Source organism: Pan troglodytes, chromosome 2 (assembly GCF_028858775.2).
Source record: "Pan troglodytes isolate AG18354 chromosome 2, NHGRI_mPanTro3-v2.0_pri, whole genome shotgun sequence".
NCBI classification, from domain to species: Eukaryota; Metazoa; Chordata; class Mammalia; order Primates; family Hominidae; genus Pan; species Pan troglodytes.
Genome location: NC_086015.1, coordinates 67,849,421 through 67,869,796, shown reverse-complemented (window position 1 = coordinate 67,869,796; position 20,376 = coordinate 67,849,421). Strand labels below are relative to the sequence as shown.

Below are 20,376 nucleotides of genomic sequence, written 5' to 3'. Positions count from 1 at the left end.
ATCTTCCCTGCCCTAAGCAGCTGGGTCTACATTACATGGAAAGACAAGAAAACAGGAGCTGGGGGAATGGTGCTGGAAAGAAACAAGAGCACACTTTTGGATAACTTCCAGAAAAAAGTGGGTATAGACTGGGAAAGAAGGAGGATTCTATAACTAAAGTCTTCCTGCAATTTTAACAAATTTGGAGGGGATGCTATTTAGCAGTTTTTGTGTTGAGAAACAAACACCTAATAATATCATACTCCTAAACTCACTGTCATTTTATTTTTCTAAGATCATATTCAGGATTACATTTAACATTTGAGATCTTACACAGATGCCTTAAAATAAACTATCATCCTTTGGTAGAACTCAAACTCTATTATAACTGGAAGCATTATATTTATTCAACTGTGTTTGCGATATCAGAACAGCCAGTTACCTTTTCTTTGGAGGGTAGGCCAAAAATCCTGATCAATTTACCAATGGATCTTCATCTGCTGCAATTGTGAAAGCTCGTTCGTCTTAATTCTGTTCAGATCTGCAAAAACAGAAAAAAGGCAAATGGATGAAACAGTGGATGGACAAAGCTAATCAGAAACATACAATCTCATTGGTTGCCAGATATTCCAAAATTATATGTGCTTTGAGATGTCAAACTGTTAAATTTCAAGACATTTTACCAATTTTACTACAAATGTGATTTTTTTTTTACAATGAACTTAATTGGCTATAGTTACAATAAACCAAGAACAAATGACTATTCAATATGTACACAGAGTTAGCCTCCTGGGGCTTAAAATCATTGTATATAATTTGCACTAATGAGTTTCCACTTAATTTTTAAAATGGCGATTCAGAAAGCCTGCTCCTATGAAACTTGTCAAATCACAGATTTTAAAAACACAGATTGAATGAGATTATTATTTGGAGAGCTCACGCTGTCGTTCTTTATCATTTCAGCAGTTTATAAAAGCAATTTTTAATACTTCAACAGGTAACAATTCAATTAAACCATCTTAATAAAAAGCACAAGGAAACTATGTGCTCCATTATCTTCATAGTTGTGTGCATATATTTCAGGTAAAATGTGGTAACTTTTTAATTAATTTGTGGAGGAGCAATGAGTTAAGGAGTCAATAAATTACAGATTAACAAACCAAAGTTAGAAAATAAGCTGGTCTTCAAATCTCACATGCAGCAGAAGAGAAAAAGCGGCAAATATGGGCAATGACACAGCTATCGGGCAGATGTTGTCAAGGTATAAAGCACAAGACAGGCTGAGCTCACATGAAAAATTCACTACTCATATACTTCTCTCCCTATAATTCTCACTGGCTATAAAGCAAGATGTGGAGGAGGTAATAGTGCTTTGCTCAACTTTTATTTATTTTCATGTACTCTAAGATGGTAACCAAATATTCCTATGGCCTGAGATCCTAAGATACAAATAAAGCATCTCTGAAAATCAGTGGCTGAAATTATATGCCATGTTTTGAACATTTACTCATAATTATCTTTATTAGGTTTTAAGTTATTCCCAGGTCATACTGCTTCCCTCTCCCTTTTTAAAAGTGTCAATTTTATTCACTCAAAATGCTATTCAGTAATGCTTAAAATCATTCTCACAATCTTTATAAACCAGATGTTTCTCTTCAGATTTCTAATTCCTTCCCAGTCTCCTTTCTTTTAAAAAATTTCTCTGATTTCCATTTTAGTGCTCCTTTTCTGCCTTACTTCCAATAAAAGCTGTTTTCTTGTTCAACATGTCTGTCCTGAGCCAAAATGCATTTCTTTGAATCCTAAATACTTTATAGCTATGCAAAAATCATTCAAAGCTAATTACAAATTGTCATGATAGAGACAGTCAATAAAGATGTTATGTTCATGATAAGCATTCACCACCCTGATGGTGATTCCTTCAGAGTAGACAGAAGGTGAAGGCAGAACAACACCAGCATCAGATTAGACTCTGCACTTGATCTTATTTCACTAGGTCAAGCCATTTTTCAATTTTCCATCTGGACACTGCTGCTATTTCTCCAAAGTATCCAAGGAAGTCATCAGATTCAGAATACTATGAAATCTCCTTCAGGATAGTTTTGGTTTTAAAAGAATTCATCACTTACTAGTCGCATACTGTAAAAATGCTTTATAGGAAATCCAATTCTTAGAGAAAAATGATAGCTGCAGTTACTAAAAATAAACATTTAAAAACAGAAACTTCTCTACTTAGAATAGGGGTCAAGAGCCTTTCTTTAGTATGGGAAAAAACCTATTACATGATTGTATGTTTTCTCTCATTTGATCTTCCAATAACCCTGTGTTCAAAAGAGCTGTTACTATGATCTCCATTTTATTACTGAAGAAACAGATTGAGGAAGGTCATAATTTGCTCAAGATTACCTAGCCAACAAGTGGTGTGAAACTGTAACTAGAATCCGGGCCTTTGGTGATATTTAGTTCCCTTTCCAGTACACCAAACTGCCTCAATGGCAACTTAATTTTGTTTTGCAAAGAGAAATAGTTAAAAAGAAATCATTTTAAATAGACTTGGAAAATTTTCTTAGAATTATTAAACTTGATACCTTTTATTCATTCAACAACTACTTTGTAATAAGCATTCAATAAATATAATTTTAAAAAAGATTTATTTAAATGATGGCCAGTTAGCAGTGGGAGAGAAAGAAAGAAGACCTAACTTGAAGCATAAATTTATTTACTTTTTTTTTTAAGGGGGAGGGAGATTATAGAAGATATCTTTATCCTACAGGAGCTCCCTAGCCTATGTTGACCCTTTTTTCTAAGCACTAAGTAATTCTCAACTCCATGCCAAGTCATACTTGTACTATGGGGCTACAAACTACTTACTCCCATCTTTGTCAAAGCTGGACACACGACACAAACTGAGACAGTCAATGTGTTCTTCTTAGAAGGAGAAATTGAGATGAAGAGGGTCTAGTTTGGTGGAGGCTGCAAGCTACCTCTAAGTGCTCTCTCAGTCTATAGGAAAGAGTCAGCAAAGAGAGAATGAAAGAATGAATGTGCTGCTCAGAGTGAATCTGACCCAAGAGGCCACTTATCTCCCGTTTCCCCCAGGAGAAAAAACAAGAGAGAGAGAGATAGAGAAAGAGAGAGAGAGACAGAGAAACAAGAGAGAGACAGAAAAGAGAGAAAGAGAGAGAGAGAGAGAGAGAGAGAAAGGGAGAAAGGAAGAAAGGAAGGAAGGAAGAAAGAAAGAGAGAGAGAATCTCTGCCTGGGAGTGTTCTTGGGCTTTCCTGTTACTGCCATAGCCCCTGAGTGGCCCAAAGCACTTCCTTCCCTAGGTTCCCTAGGGTTCTAAGAATCCCCTGGCATCTAGGGTAAGTGCCCCCGCCCCCACCTTTTAATGAGCTTATTTTTTTGAACTGATTTGTGATAACTGCAACAAAAAATGATCTTGTCCAAGATAGTAAAAAAACGTATTTTAAAAGTAGAGCTATCACCAGAATGTGTTATAAAAGAATATACTGCAGAAGGCCGAAGGGTTCAGAAACACCCCATCATTCATTTTAAACAGAGAAAAGCCTACAATGCTACATGGGCAGTGTTATATTGGCTTTTACAGGGAAAATGGCTTATTTTCTAGGAGTAACATTTCTGTGTTCTGTTAAGATTCAGAACTTTGTTGCAATTTAAGGCATAATCTGAATCACCTCTTGTTATGTCATCCAGTGTGTCAAAATTAAGCACAAACCTACTAATCACAATAAATGAAAGAAAAAAGGCTAAACCAAGTCAGTCTTGTTTTTAACAGTATAAACTTAAATTCTTAACTTCTAGGCAAAATCGCCAAGCTTTAACGTGAGACTGCCACCCTAGGTTCTTGGAGAGGGCATAAGAGGGAAGAAAAGGAGCCAGAGAAATTAGCCCTACAAGGAAAGCACAAAGAGTTGTGATCTTATAAATTCAGAGCTTGTTGGGGGAGGAGGAGGAGGGAGAGAAAACAACAACAACAAAAACAACCTGAAACCTTGAAGGCTGACTCCAATCTCTCCATTCTAGATATGTAAAGACTGAAAACCAAGAGAGATTTATCTCAGCTGGTTTATTTATTCAATAAAAATATGTTGAGGCTGGGGCACAGTGGCTCATGCTTGTAATCCTAGCACTTTGGGAGGCCAAAGCAGGAGGACTGCTTAAGTCCAGGAGTTCAAGACTGCTTGAGGAAGGGTGAGACGCCGTCTCTACAGAAAATTTTTAAAAACTAGCCAGGCATGGTGGTGCATGCCTGTAGTCCCAGTTCCTCAGGAGGCTTAGGCAGGAGGATCACTTGAGCCTGGGAAGCTGAGGCTGCAGTGAACCATGATCATGCAACTGTACTCCAGCCTGGGGCAAAAGAATGAGACTCTACCTCAAAAACAAAACAAAACACATTGAGAATGTGCTCCATGCCAAGTACTGTGTCTGGCACTAGAATTGGCAGTGTTATTCAGCTGAGCCACCTAACTCCTAGGCTGTGCATTTTTCTCTCCATCTTGATACTCACTGCAAATGGAAAAGTCCACAGGCCTAAAATAGCCCACTTTTTTGTTTTCCATGGTGATCTTGGGGAAAACAATATGACTTTGTTGTTAATATTTAAAAGGCTGGAAGATTCATATAAAATTCCAAACTCCTGGTTTCTCTGGGAAAAATCTAAAAATCTGGCCACAGGGGCCAACTTTCCTGGAGGGGGATAACTGAATGAAGCTGTGTTGGGAGCTGCCCTTTGTCATTTGGCATGTAATTTCCAAAGTACTCAGCTGGCTGCATCACTTATTTTCCTTTCAGACCTGTCTCCTGTAGGTAGCCATGCTTGTGTCCCCAAAACTATACTGTCTTCCTAATCTTTTCTTCCAAATGAAAATCGACCACCCAAACCCAAATTTTTTAAGCAGGTTACAAAAATGTTTAAACCAAGTTATATATAAACTGCAGACATATTCTCCAGAAATACAAATTAATATGGCATCTAGTTTACTCCCTCTCTTTGGACCCCAGTTCCACCTTGCTTTCACTCTCACAGGCTTTCTCCTTGGCAAAGCAAATTTAAGAATGAAACTCTATACACAACCTCTTTTTTCAATGGTGCTACTGTATTCCCCTCTTCAAGGGTTAGAGAGTTTTTCTACCTACTGAGCTACAGCCACTGCTCAGAGTTACTCCACTGAAGATCAAGTCAATGTGAAAACACACAAGTGGAGAGGGAGCCAAGGCCAATTGTGAGGAAGGGCTCCAGTAACTCTGGCCTGGGTTTCTTGAGTACATTTCAGCCACTGCAGTCAGTCCTAGGGCTTTCTCAACACTTCGTAGAACGCCTCATGTGGAGTCTTATTTTTAAAGGAGCCTCCATTTTCTAACAGCTTCTATTAGTATATACCTACACAATGTTCAGTCCCTCTGCTCTCTCCAAATATGTTCAATATAGCCATCCTTCACTCTTTTGCCATTTCAGGACACACAGTTCTCCCATCTTGAGCCTATCTCTCCCAGGCTTCACTGAGGTTAACTAGGTTCCCTCTTCTTTTAGCAAAGAAAGGTCAGCAAGGCATTTTTCTATCCATTATTTGTGACTACAGGGCACCATTTCACCATTAGCTACAAGAAAAGTAAAATATAAAATTCCCAGTAATTCTCCAATTTGTCATTGTGCAAAACCCTGATCAAGTCAGTAGATTTGAAAGTCAATTTATAAAAGCACATGACAATAATAATAGTAGTAGTAGCTGACATTTACTGAACACTTACCATGCGCCCAGTAATAAAAAGTAAGCCTTTTACATGCATCATTTCACTTAGTCCTCTCATCTATAACACAGGAACTCTTTCTGTGCTCCTTTATCAGAAAATTGAGGCTTGTGAGATGAGGCCAATAAAAGCTGAGGTAGTGCATGTTAGAGTTGAGCTTAAAACCATTCCCTCCACTGCAATACACCACAATTCCCACCTGTTTCTCCACACCTGTTGTTCATGCCTCCTTGAACTCCTTTCTTACTTTCCAAGTAACTCACATCTAGACTTCAAAACCCAGCTCAGATGAAACCTCATCAGGTCATCATGCCTACTGCCCTAGGTGGGCTTCCTGGAGGCTGGGTCTGCAACATTTCATTCTTGTATCCCTAGGGCCCAATGTTGTTAAGTGTTAATAAATGCCTGATGAATTGAATTGGATGAAATGGAACCACAGGTCCTGACGGCTACCCTGCCACTCAGGTTAATATGTGCCTGGAGTGGGATGCTATTGCCTTGCTAAGAACTTGCAATTAGGCCAGTGGAATAAAGAGCTGCTCTGGCATTTACCTTCACTCTCACCAGGCAAACTCACCTATAGACATCAATGCTAAGGAAGGGAGAAGGAGGGATAAGAGGCAAATTAAAGTCCAGTACTCCTGTTGACAGGAGTTGGGGTGTGTGTGTGTGTGTGTGGGTGTGTGGGTGTGTGGGTGTGTGTGTGTGAAGGAGCGATAAGAGGCAAATTAAAGTCCAGTACTCCTGTTGACAGGAGTTGGCGGGTGTGTGTGTGTGTGTGTGGTAGAGGTGTCTTTAAAGTTGACTGGGAGGAGGAAAGCCTGGGGAACAGAGAGAGTTTGTTCCCCAGTAGTCTACCAGGGGAACGTTAATCTCCTATGACTGGCCTGGGGTTACAAAATTCTAAAATTCATATATGTGTCCTCAGTCAAGTCATTCTTTGCTAGTCTAGCATGGTCCCTTAGGATAGATGTTAAATAAATGAACAGCTAGCACGCGTTTTACTCTGAGGCCATACTTATCAACACTACCAATAAGAACAATTTTCGCTGAGTGCTTAACTTGGATCAGACCCTCTGCTAAACTCTGTACACGCACTGTCTTGTTTAATCTTCACCACAGCCCTACAAAGAATACTTGTAAGTGAGGAAATGCAGGTCTGTAACAGATAAATGGCTTCCCAAAGGTCACTTAGCAAATGACTGACAGTAAGGGCAGTGGCTAGTGGGATAAATGTAGTTTTCATTAATAATGCTCGTACAGTTTTTAATTATTCTACCCACCTCTTTAAATATTACCTCCTAAATACAGGCTGAGCAGCACACAACAAATTTCACTCTTCTCTAAAAGATCCAGGGAAAATGCTTCCACTTCTACTAAGCCTTTGTAAATACTATTTGTGATAGAGATTGCCAATAGTCACCTATATTTACATTCTCTGCCTGAGCACATAGTTTGCCTAAATTTCCCAATATTCATTGCAGTAAGGTAGAGACATGTGACTGAATCCAAAATGTGAACAAAAATGTTGTGTAAGCCAGGTGTGATGGCTCACGCCTGTAATCCCAGCACCTTGGGAGGCTGAGGAGGGAGGATCCCTTGAGGCCAGGAGTTCGAGATCAGCCTAGGCAACACAGCGAGACTCCATCTCTATGAAAATTAAAATAAATAATTAGCCAGGTGTGGTGTCTCACACCTGTAGTCCCAGCTACTTGGGAGGCTGAGGCAGGAGGATCACTTGAGCCCAGGAGTTCAAGGCTGCAGTGAGCTATGACTGTGCCACTGTACTTCAGCTAGTGCAAAAGAGCAAGACCCCATCTCTTAAAAGAAAAAAAAGTGCTGGGGCCAGGCACAGTCGCTCGTCGCTCACGCCTGTAATCCCAGCACTTTGGGAGGCTGAAGTGGGCATATCACTGAGATCAGGAGTTCCAGACCAGCCTGGCCAACAAGGTGAAACCCCATCTCTACTCAAAATACAAAAATTAGCCAGGCGTGGTGCTGCGTGCCTGTAGTCCCAGCTTCTCAGGAGGCTGAGGCACAAGAATCACTTGAACCCGGGAGGTGGAGGTTGCAGTGAGCCGAGATGGTGCCACTGCACTCCAGCCTGGGTGACAGAGCAAGACTCCGTCTCAAAATAAATAAATAAATAAAATAAAATAAAATAAAATAAAATAAAATAAAATAAAAAAAGAAATGTTGGGTGCCCCACTTCTGGGCTAGGCCCATACAGACCTCTCTGGCTTGAGCTTCAGTCTCTCCTACCCTCTGTTGGTCAAATGGAAAGGGCTCCAAGTACTTACAGGAGGGCAGAGCCACACAATTTCACTCCTGAATGACTGGGGGAATCAACACACTCTGAGCCTCCTTGCCAACACACTCTGAGCTTAAACAAGAAATAAACATTATATTGTGTTAAGGCACTGGGATTTTGGGTCATTATAGCAGTTAGCCTACTCTTATAAAGTATTCTTACTATCGTCATAATTTTCATTACCAACAGCAACCGCTACAATTTATTGAAGGTATACTAAGTAGTAGGCATTATATTAAGTCTTTTATATACATTATTTTATTTACTTCTACGAGGTAGCAAAATCATACAGATAACAAAATCAAGGGTCAGAGATCAGTAATCATTTCCTCTTCCGAATATTAAAGCATTTACAATCTGAAAGATTTCAAAAATAATTATGTAATGCCTTGTTATACATGTTACATTGATGGGTTAAGCAGTTTAAGTCCTGTAGTTAGTCGATATTTTCCTTTAACTCAAAACTTGTTTCCCTCATTTGGATAAACAGCTAAGAGGAGAGGGGCTGGGTCTTACATGTCTAAATTCTGTATCATTTTACACACTGTCTCATGAATATACAAATTAATAGATATAATTATATTCTTTAAACCATTTCTCACAGGCATATATGCACTATGTCTCACTCTTTCTCTACTGTGTTTTGGTCAACAAACCCCTTGAGTAAATCTGACCAAGAAAATTGGCTTGCTACAAAGAGTTGCTTAGGATGCTGTTTATTTCAGATCCATAACTTAATGAGTATCATTAATGAAATTTTTCAATACTGCAGTTACATGCATGAATGAACATAAACACTTAGCAAAGTGGCTGGCATATAGCTGATGGTCAATAAATGATTGTTTCCCTTCTCCTCTATCCCAATAGCTACTTTAAGTACAATCATATGCTGCTTAAAGAAAACAAATGTGATCAAGGGAAAAATGTTAAGCTGGTAAGTAGAGGATGATTTTAATTACCAGGAATATTTTCCCAACTGGGAGGAAGACTATCTAAAATGTTAGGAGCTAGGGCCAAACAAAAATCATTTGCTAGTTGCAAGATTACCCTATTCATAAAAATCTGTGCTGACACAACCTCAGGAACATGAATTCTGGAGAAGCTGAGGAGCCAGTGCTTATTCACTGCCATGTGCTGCAGAATGGTATCCTGGGATTCACCTTCTATTTGCTCAGTGCTATAGGTTTGACCATGTGGCATTCCCTAGAGCCATGGTATCATTATTTGCAGCCAAACACTAACATGCCCTCCTATAGATCCTAGAATATTCTCCGTATTTTGTCAGAAAATAGTATACCAGCATCTGAAGATTTGATTTTTCTGAGGTTATTTCCAGCCCTTGCCTATCCATAGAACTCCATTTCCTACTTAAGACATTCAAAGAAGCTTAACATGATGCAGACACTTGATTTCGTATGGTGACATTCCACAATTCTGTGACATAAGCTTTACATTAGTTAATTAATGTAAATATTTCAACTGCTGTTCATTTAAATATCATGTTCCAAAAAGTCTCTCTCCTTTGAAGATTTCAAGATGAAATGGAGTACAAATATGGTCAGTTACTTTATTTGGTATAAACATTGGGACTTCTTATTCCTGCTCTTCATCAGTTGTAATATCTACTTTGTTGATAGGATGGACTTTTCCCAGGGTAATTTTCCCTTTAACATCAGGGTATCATCCTTAACAGCAGGCAATAAGGTTAATGCTATAATCAGCTATTACGTCGGCATATTCGACTTTAGCTGCTGTTCAAATATAGCAACACAGAGTATGGAACACCCAAGCTAGAAATATATGGTCTTAAAAATTAGTGAATCAAACTCTGGGTAACAACTTTAAAAAAATAAATATTCGTTTAAAAATTTTATCATATTCTTTTAAAAATAAAATTCTTTTTAAAATGCTAAGTGAAAAAAGCCAATTTTAAAAGATCATATTTATGTAACATTCCCAAAATAACAAATTTAGAGTTGGAGAACCGATTAGCAGCTGCCAGGAGTTAGGGACTGTGAGGATAATAGGAATGAATGTGGCTATAAAGGGGTAGCACAGGGGAGATCTGTTTTTTTTTATTTTTATTTTTGATACGGAGTCTCGCTCTGTCGCCAGGCTGGAGTGCACTGGCACGATCTCGACTCACTGCAACCTCTGCCTCCCAGGTTCAAGCGATTCTCCTGCCTCAGCCTCCCGAGTAACTGGGATTACAGGCACTTGACACCACCCCCAGCTATTTTTGTATTTTTAGTAGAGACAGGGTTTCACCATGTTGGCCAGGATGGTCTCGATCTCTTGACCTCAAGATCCACCTGCCTCAGCCTTCCAAAGTGCTGGGATTATAGGCATGAGCCACTGCGCCCGACCAAGATCTTTTTAGTGATAGAATAGTTCTATATCTTAATTGTGGTAGTGATTACACGAAAATACACATGATAAGATGACACAGAACCATATATGTACTTTAAGCCAATGTCAATGTCCTGGTTTTAATACTGCACTATAGTTAAGACATAATAAATGGGAGAAACTGGGTGAAGAATAACCGGGACCTCTCTGGACCATCTTTGCAAATTCCTATAAATTTATAATTATCTCAAAATAAAAAGTTAAAAAATAGCCAAAACCATGTTGAATTATAAACATATTCCACAGAATAATCTATTCAATTCATATTATTAAATAATATCCAAGCCTCTGTAAAAATCTCTTATCATCTGACTTTCCATTTTGTACATAAAGCAACTACTGATTATCTTGATGGGAGAAGAAGGGAGTGAAAATAGAGGTTTTAGAGTTGGTTTTGCTATCAGGATGCTTACTGTTCATAACACTGTCAGTAACAGAATATTCTGGCAGTCAATATCTGGGTATCTTACAAAGGAGTAGGTAGCACACAATACATAAAAAATAAAAACACGTATTTAAAGTTTCCTTATATCCTAAAATCTGTAAGATTTTTCCATTAAAAAAAAAAAAAGAAGACAGAGGCTGAGGACAGCGATACACATCTGTAATCCCAGCACTTTGGGAAGCTGAGGCAGGTGGATCGTTTGAGACCTGCCTGGGCAACATGGTGAAACTCTGTCTCTACAAAAAAATACAAAAATTAGCTGGGTGTGGTGACACATGCCTGTAGTCCCTGCTACTTGGGAGACTGAGGTGGGAGGATCACTTGAGCCTGGGAGGTTGAGGCTGCAGTGAGCTGAGATAGTGCTACCATACTCCAGCCTGGGTGGCAGAGTGAGACCCTGTCTAGAAAAAATAATAAAATAAAATAAATAATGAAACAGAGATCCATCTAACAGATACTTTAAACATAATTTAAAAATGAAAAAATATTTTGAGGTTTCTATGTGCTAATCAAGATGTCACTGTGCATATGTTTATACGTAATTTCCAAAATATATTATTAGACTTATGTGACTACGAAACAATAGACTTTTTAAAATGTATACATGGCAATAGTTTCTACACTTCAAACATCTCTCTGGCTAAATTAATACAAATTTTTGCAATGTGCCAATAATAAATAAGAGACAAAAAGAATTTCGGAAGCTGGGAGATGCAAATTAAACAAAGCCAGTGTAAGTCATTTTCACTAGGTTTCAGACAGAGATCTTTTATCACTGGTTGAAATATAACATTCTGGCACTACATCACAAACATGCCCCCTGATTCCCTGTATCTCACACCTAACGGGCTCAATACCAGTTCGTCATGACTCTGAATCTAAAGAGACATTGGCAGCACTTCATAAATACCTTCCTGTTCGCTCCTTTCTATGGTGATGCAATTTGACCTACATTTCCAGTGCCCATTGAAACTTCATGGGAGGGGGAAGAGGAGAGTTTTTCATTTCTCCTACCCTCTGATTAACTAGGACAGCAAATGCCACTCAAGGGACTGCTACTGGGCAGAAGCAAAGGGGAAAAAAGTCATGCCAGTAGGAAATTCCACAGGAGGACATTTAGAAATACTGCATTCTCTGATTCTGCAAACAAACTGTCATGGCTTTATAAGACAACAGCACGGAAGAACTGCCCCACTTTACACCATAATAAGACCAGAACACTAAGGACTATTTTATTTACCTCAGGCTCCCTACGGGATGAAAATTAAACTTGAACTATAGACTATTGTCCTTGCCATAGTCTTTTTTAAAAATAAACTTTCAATTTTGGGATGACTTTAAATTTACAGAAAAGTTGCAAAGATTATACAGAGAGTTCCTGTAAACCTGACACTTGGTTTTCCCTATTGTTAACCTCTTATGTAAGTATAGTATCTTTGTCACAGCTAATGAACCAATAGCAACATGTGATTATTTATTTTCCTCCAGCTTTAAGGCATGAGTGACAAAATTGTACAGTGTAAATATGATCTTTTATGTATATATTATAAAATAATTAAATCAAGCTAATGAGCATATCTGTCACCTCATCTTTTGGGGGGGTGAGAACATTTAAGATCTACTCTCAGCAATTTTCAAGTATACAGTATTATTAACTATAGTCACCATTACTGCGTAACAGATTCCGAGAACTCATTCATCCTAACTGAAACTTGTACTCTTTGATCAACATCTCCCCATTTCCCTCACCACTCCCCCAACTCCCAGCCTCTGGCAACCATTATTCTACTCTCTGCTTCTGTGGTTCAATGTTTTTAGATTCCACATGTAAGTGAGATTCCTGCAGTATTTGTCTTTCTGTGTCTGGCTTATTTCACTTAATATCCTCCAGGTTCACCCATGTTGTCGAAAACGAGAGGATTTCCTTCTTTTTTAAAGCTGAACAGTCTTACATTATTTGCATATATACGCTGGATATCACATTTTCTTTTCTTTTTTTTTTTGTTTGAGACCCAGTCTCACTCTGGAGTATAGTGGCGCGATCCCAGCTCACTGCAAACTTCACCTCCCAGGTTGAAGCGATTCTCCTGGCTCAGCCTCTCAAGTAGCTGGGACTACAGGTGCATGCTACCATGCCCTGCTAATTTTTTGTATTTTTAGTAGAAATGGGGTTTCACCATGTTGGCCCGGCTAGGTTGAACTCCTGGTCTCAAATGATTCACCTACCTTGGCCTCCCAAAGTGCTGGGATTACAGGCATGAGCCACTGTGCCTGGCCTAAATATCACATTTTCTGTATCCATTCATCCATTGATGGATACCAAGATTGACTCCATATCTTGGCTATTGTGAATAATGCTGCAATGAACATGGGAGTGCAGATACCTCTGTGACATACTGATTTCCTTTGGATATATATGCAGAAGTAGGACTGATGGGTCATATAGTTCCTTTCTATTTTTAATTTTTTGAGAAACCTCCATACTGTTTTTCATAATGGCTGTACTATAATTTACATCCCCACTACCAATGTACAAAGATTCCCTTTTCTCCACATACTAACCAATACTTGTTATCTTCTGTCTTTTTGAATAGCCATTCTAACAGGAGTGAGGTGATATCTCACTGTGGTTTTAACTTGCATGTCCCTGATGATTAGTGATATTGAGCATCTTTTCATATACCTGTTGGCCATCTGTACGTCTTCTTTGTCAATTCAGTTTCTTTCTCCTTTTTTAATTGGGTTATCTGTTTTGTTATTAAGTTGAGTTCCTTATATATTTTAGATATCAACCCCTTATCAGATATATGGTTTGCAAATATTTTCTCCCATACTGTTGATTGTCTTTTCACTCTGTTGACTATTTCCTTTGTTATACAGAAGCTGTTTTAGTTTGATGCAACCCCATTTTTCTATTTTTTGGTTACCTGTGCTTTTGGGGTGATATCCAAAAAGTCACTGCCCAGGCCAATGTCAGGAAGCTGTCTCTTTCCTCCCTTTTCATATTGCACTCTTTGGAAGGAAGTCACTAGGCACAGCTCAGACTTAAAAGATGGGCAGTGGGCTGGGTGTGGTGGCTCACAACTGTAATCCCAGCATTTTGGGAGGCTGAGGCAGGTGAATCGCTTGAGCCCAGGAGTTCAAGACCAGCCTGGGCAACATGGCAAAATCCCATCTCTATAAAAAATACACACACACAAAAAAAACTAGCTGGGCATGGTGGCACACACCTGTAGTTTCAGCTACTCGGAGGCTGAGGTGGGAAGACACCTTGAGCCCAAGAGACAGAGGTTGCAGTGAGCTAAGATTGTGCCACTGCACTCCAGCCTGGGTGACAGATGGAGACCCTGATCCCCCCCAAAAAAATAAGAAAGAAAGAAAAAAAAGATTGGCAGTGATGTTCCATCTCCTTGAGAGAAGATTATCTGCATAAATCATTTGGAGTTCTTTTATATTAAAGATTTATCTATTCTCTCCCATTTGCTTATTTATCCAATCATTTATTTACACCAGTATGGCCTCATGGATATTTATGATTTTATATCACATATTATTTGTTTATATGTTTATATGAGCCTTTAAATATATATATACTGTATATTTTATATACATTCATTTTATATATTGGGTTACAATCTAATACTATGTTTTTTAGCTGCTCAAATTGTTCTAGGTTTGACCTTTGGGAGCTCTTTCAGTTGTCTCTTTGGTCCCTCTGACACACCCCATCATTGTGTGTGGGGAGAGAGAGAGTGAATGAGTGTGTGTGTGTGAGTGTGTGTGTGTGTGTGTGTGCGTTATTTTCTTACTTTCTGGAACTAGAAGATACTACAGGCTCATATTGTTTATTCCCTGTCTCAGGCACAGAATCTCCTTTTAATGGAGAATGGTATTAGAAACCAAGATCTGGACACTGGGTCTTAATGTTTGACACTTTAAAATTTCTACATGAACTACTTCTATAGTAAATGAATAAAATTATCTCTTCAAGTATCTTCCTTTTGTGGCATAAAATAATAAATCACAAAAAGGATGCTTGGTAATCAATCAAGCTTGGTAATCAGGCTACCATCTGACTTTCAGGTTTGACAGGGTAAATAAATATCCTAATCAAGCTCCCCCAGGAGAAAAAAATATATTTTTTTTCTGTTGTTGGGGGAAACAAGAAGAAATCTAGAATTAAATGCTACTTGTTTGCTATTCTATGCAATAAGGTATCCTCTTTTCTCCCCTTAATACTAAATGATACTTCCTTGGTGTCAACTCTTAATTACCTGAGCTAAGGGTAAACAGAAATATCAATCAGATCTGGCTTTGAAATACACTCGTGATGACTTATGGCAGTTATACCTTCCTATTTATGTTTAAATAGAATAGTTACATAGGATTATTTAGGATAGTCACACCTATCTTATTTGCATATTTTAATGTTACAACTAGTTTTTTTTTTAATTGGGAATAAATGAATCAGCTGAACACAAACACTGAGCCTGGAGCTTCTTGAGCAGCAGGGGTACCTAGTGGGAAGTGAACAGATTTCTAGAGATAACTAAATTGCCCAGACTGGAGTTAATCCCATGCAACACACACTGGACAATTCTTCACCTCAGCCTTCAACCAACCATTAACCTGCAATATTAACAAATGGACTATGCTAATAAAATCTCTGGTGACCTCAGACTTTTTTAAAGTCTGGGGCCAGGATCTAATACTGCTTTTCTCTATCTTTTTTTCACTTGGTCTGATTCAGATTTATATTCAATAAACATTTACTGAGCCTCTACTATGCACCAGGCAGCACATCATGCCTAGTGCTTCCAATTAATCCAATAATGAGAAAAAATTAAGGGCCCTGTTTCCATTTTTCCCTTCCAGCAGAACTGCTGAAGTTGATGGAAGGTAAGCCAAGCCTTTACAATGCTGAAGGCTCAACAAGTTTTGGTGTCCATGTCTATAGCTGTCTAATAACACCTTAGAAAGAAAAGACCTCAACCTTTATCTGTAAAATAGATACTGTATAATCAAACCTACTTCTCAGGAAGAATGCATGGAAAACACAGTCCTGGCACACACCACGAGCTCTTTAAGTACTGGCTCATGTTCATATTATGCATTTCATCTATGTGTTCATCCTAAACACATCTAGGAAACACCAAAACCGCCTCATTAAGGTGTTCGTTGCCTTTTTTAATTGCCAGTTTTACTTTCTAAGATCCTAAAATCATGATCTTTAAAAATGTCAGCACCTATGTCCCAATCAACCTGTCTGATAAATAAACAACACATATTCATTTAAGAGGCCAGAGGTCAAGTTTGGTGGCTCACACCTGTAATCCCAGCACTTTGGGAGGCCAAGGCAGGTGAATTACCTTAAGACAGCCGTTCAAGATCAGCCCGGCCAACATGGTGAAATCCGTCTCTACTAAAAATAAAAAAAAATTAGCTGGGCATGGTGGCACATGTCTACATTCCCAACTACTTGCGAGACTGAGGCACGAGAATTGCTTGAACCTGTGAGGCGGAGGTTGCAGTGAGCCAAGATTGTGCCACTGCACTCCAGCCTGGGTGACAGAGAAGACTCCGACCCAAAAAAAAAAAAAAAAAAAGAGTCAAAGGCCAGACTGGATAGGTCATATTAAAAACAATAACCGTTAATGTTGCCTAAAAGTTCATTTTATACCATGCACTGTGTAAATGTTGCACGACAAGCTGACAAGATAGATATTTTAACTATCTCTAATTTCCAGATGAGAAACAGGCTAGAGAGGTGAAGTAACTTGGGTAAGGTTGCCATCCATCTGGGTTAGGGAATCTGTCCCCAAAGGAAAACAGTAACAGCAGCAGCAAAATTATACTGCTGCAACTAAACATAAAAATCCATTCCTCACCTCACAATGCTGGTTCCTTTTCAAACACTGTCACACTGGGTGCAGCAGTAGAATGAAATTATTAGTTAAAATGTGTTCTTTGCTAGAGATGCAAACTGAGAGAAGGGCTTTGGATACTTCTGCCCCCAAGATGGACTCCAAATTGGGACTTCCTGCTTCCAAAGTATTTTCAACAAATAAAATCCATCAAGGACTCCCCACAGTGTTTAGCAGAAAGTAACTCCCTGGCCTAGCCTGGCCCAGCAGCCGGTAAGTCCCTTTACTTTACTCTCTGGCCCAACCTTATAGTTCTTAGCCCTGTAGAATGCTCCAATCAAGCGGCTGGGTGCGGTGGCTCACGCCTGTAATCCCAACACTCTGGGAGGCCAAGGCGGGCAAATCACGAAGTCAGGAGTTCAAGACCAGCCCGACCAACATGGTGAAACCCTGTCTCTACTAAAAATACAAAAAATTAGCTGGGCATAGTGGTGGGCACCTATAATCCCAGCTTCTCAGGAGGCTGAGGCAGGAGAATCATTTGAACCCAGGAGGCAGAGGTCGCAGTGAGCTGAGATTGCACCACTGCACACCAGCCCAGGCGACAGAGCGAGACTCCGTCTCAAAAAAAAAAAAAAAAAATGCTCCAACCACAATGAACAAGGCCAGTTTCCAGCACACTGAAAAGTTCTCTTAGAGTATTTGCACTTCTGGCTGCTTCTAGACCCAACTAACTTCTTCAGAAATCAGTTTAGAGGTCACTTATCTCTTCAAATAGGCAGAGTTAATCCCATACCGATTCCCTAAAATGGTTTAGGAGATTCCGAACCTACTCCCTCCTCAACCTCAGCATTCTCAGCATTGGTACTACTCAATCACAAAAAGGCATGGCTAAGAGTAATCCATTTTTTTGAATTAAACAGACCAGAGTTTAAATCCTGTTTTCTATTTTCAAACTATGTGACCTCAAGCAAATCTTTTCACTTCTCTGATGGGGTTTAACTGAAAAGATAATGCAAGTAAAGCACAGTCTGGCACATACTAACTGCTCAATAAATGATAGCCATTATCATCATTATTCCCATTCTACAGATAACAAATTGCGACTCCAAGAAGCGAACCACTAAAGGTCACACAACTGGTGAGTAGTAGGGGTTGGGTTGAAAGCAGTTCTTTTTCCCTTTTTTGCAAGTATCTATTGAGCGCCATGCTCAGCACTGAGGAGACAGCTGTGAAACAGACAGCAATGAACGCTGTTCTCATGGTGTTTACTTCTAGTAGGAAAGAAAGCCATAAAACCTTTACACAAATAAATTGAAAGAGTGCTTTGAATGAGAAGGGCGGCGTGTCTGAATACACAGGGTTTTAAAGCAAGTAACAAAGTCACTGAATTTTGTCTAGAAGGTCAGGGAAGGCTTCTGTGAAGAGGTGGCATTTAAAGGAGGCAAAAAGTTATGAGGGAGATGAGGATGGCAGCAAGCACCCCAGACAAATGAAATCTCAGTAGAAAAGACATTGAGGAAGAACGGCAAGTTCAAGGAATTAAAAAGCCAGAGCACTTGGTGAGACAGAAGATGCAGGCAGGGCCAGATCAGAGGACCACTGAAAGATCTGTTCAAAGTTTTGGATATCATCCTTCCTCTAGGCAATGGAAAGGCACCAAAAGACTGGCTGCCCTTAAGGAAACAGCAATGAAAGGCTCACTGTGACACCAACTCCTTGAGTCAGGGCTATTTGGCACTTTTTTCATCTGTACTTCTAGGACACGGCAACTGTAGACTTTTGATAAATATTTGTGACCTGTCTAAAAGAATCTCTGATAAAGACAGACTACATCACTTTTCCCTCTTTTTTAATCCCACAGCTGATGCTTTTATTAAAGCACCAATTATTATAGGTAGGTGTGGACCTCTTTTCACCATTCATATTTACAGAGTAAATATTCATCTTCCCATTTCTCAAACCTCAAAACTCAATAAAGTTATGGACTAAAACAGACTCTCTTTTGATAAGCTAAAAATCTGTTCTTTTTTTCTTTTTTGATACGGAGTCTTGCTCTGTCGCCCAGGCTAGAGTGCAGTGGCGCGATCTCGGCTCACTGCAACCTTTGCTTCCCGGGTTCAAGCAATTCTCTTGCCTCAGCCTCCCGAGTAGCAGGGATTACAGGCACGTGCCACCACACCCGGCTAATTTTTTGTATTTTTTTTAGTAGAGATGGGGTTTCACCATGTTATCCAGGATGGTCTTGATCTCCTGACCTCGTGATCCACCCGCCTCGGCCTCCCAAAGTGCTAGGATTACAGACATGAGCCACCGCGACCGGCCACATCTGTTCTTGTATTTCTAGATCAGTGGAATAAGAATCTTTTTGCTAATTCACTCTGCCTTATAAAGATCACCTGAGGTCCGGAGTTCGAGACTAGCTTGGCCAACGTAGTGAAACCCCGTCTCTACTAAAAATACAAAAATTAGCTGGGTATGGTGGCACACGCCTGTAATCCCAGCTACTCGGGAGGCTGAGGCAGGAGAATCGCTTGAACCCAGGAGGCAGAGGTTGCAGTGAGCCGAGATCGCGCCACTGTACTTCATTTAGCCTGGGTGACAGAGCAAGACTCTATCTAAAAAAAAAAAAAAAAAAAACTTAAGAGATAATCCATAAGGACTTAAGTTGCACTTTCCTTTTGCACCTTAACCTTAATAATAAAAAACACATTTCAGCAATGTGTCATTAAAAGTACAAGTTTTATATTTTAAGATAAATCACTTGAACAGTTCATATGCATATTTTTTAAATGTTAGTTTAATTTTAACCAAGAACAAAATGCCCCAACAGAAGGTCTTTCAGTGATTTTCCAATTCTTCTGAGAACTGTTCAGATTCTCTCTTTGAATATTTAATTTCTCTGATAAGAGTAGAGTAACTCTTTGGGCTATTTATATTAAAAGATAGAACTGAGTCATAATCAATAGTTCACATGCTTTAAGGTTTATTTTGGGATTTCAGGAGATGAGGATGATGAGATAAAATGATGAAAGTGAAATTAAGAATATGCTATAGGATATGGTATAATTTTGTCTGATCCACTTTCCACCCCCAGACCAACTTTCCACCATTCTGGGCCCTGCTGAGTCCCAAGAGGCTGACCTCTATGGGCAGCATCATAGATTCACCTGCTGGCCAGCTTCCAGGTGAGTCTGGCCAATAGAAGGCACTGGAAAAAGATCAAAGAGCAAAGAAAAAAGTCAGAGAGGAGAATATTCCCTCCTTGTTCCCTCCCTGCTCTGGGCTCCCTTTTCTGGCAGTGGCTGAATCCCTCTAGTACTATAGCTCCTGTCTTAACAGCCCATCCACTATGGCACCAGCTCTCACTAGACTCCAGTAACACTATTTCTTCTCTTTGCTCCCTCAGATCTAGCAGTGATAACAGCTTGCCATTCCTATTAGTTTCTAGGTGACAGAAACCCATGTCATCCTGAACTCTGCCCGTCCTTCTGAAAATAATTCTTTCATTTAAAGTCTCTTAAACCATCTGAGTTGGACTCTGTTTCCTGCCAGATCTAAGAAAGCAAACCACACACTTGTAAAATCAGCAATCTCT

At 39.4% G+C, this 20,376-nt stretch overlaps 1 protein-coding gene across 10 annotated transcripts in view; it reads right to left on the bottom strand.

The window, feature by feature from the left end:
* Positions 1-20,376, bottom strand: part of ATXN7 (ataxin 7) — a 145,330-nt gene that overhangs the window by 110,789 nt on the left and 14,165 nt on the right. For all 10 annotated transcript variants that reach the window (XR_010155625.1, XR_010155626.1, XM_054680746.2 and 7 more), the window contains exon 2: positions 422-520. The gene's annotated coding sequence lies outside the window, so the exon portion shown is untranslated. The remainder of the gene's footprint in view (positions 1-421; positions 521-20,376) is intronic.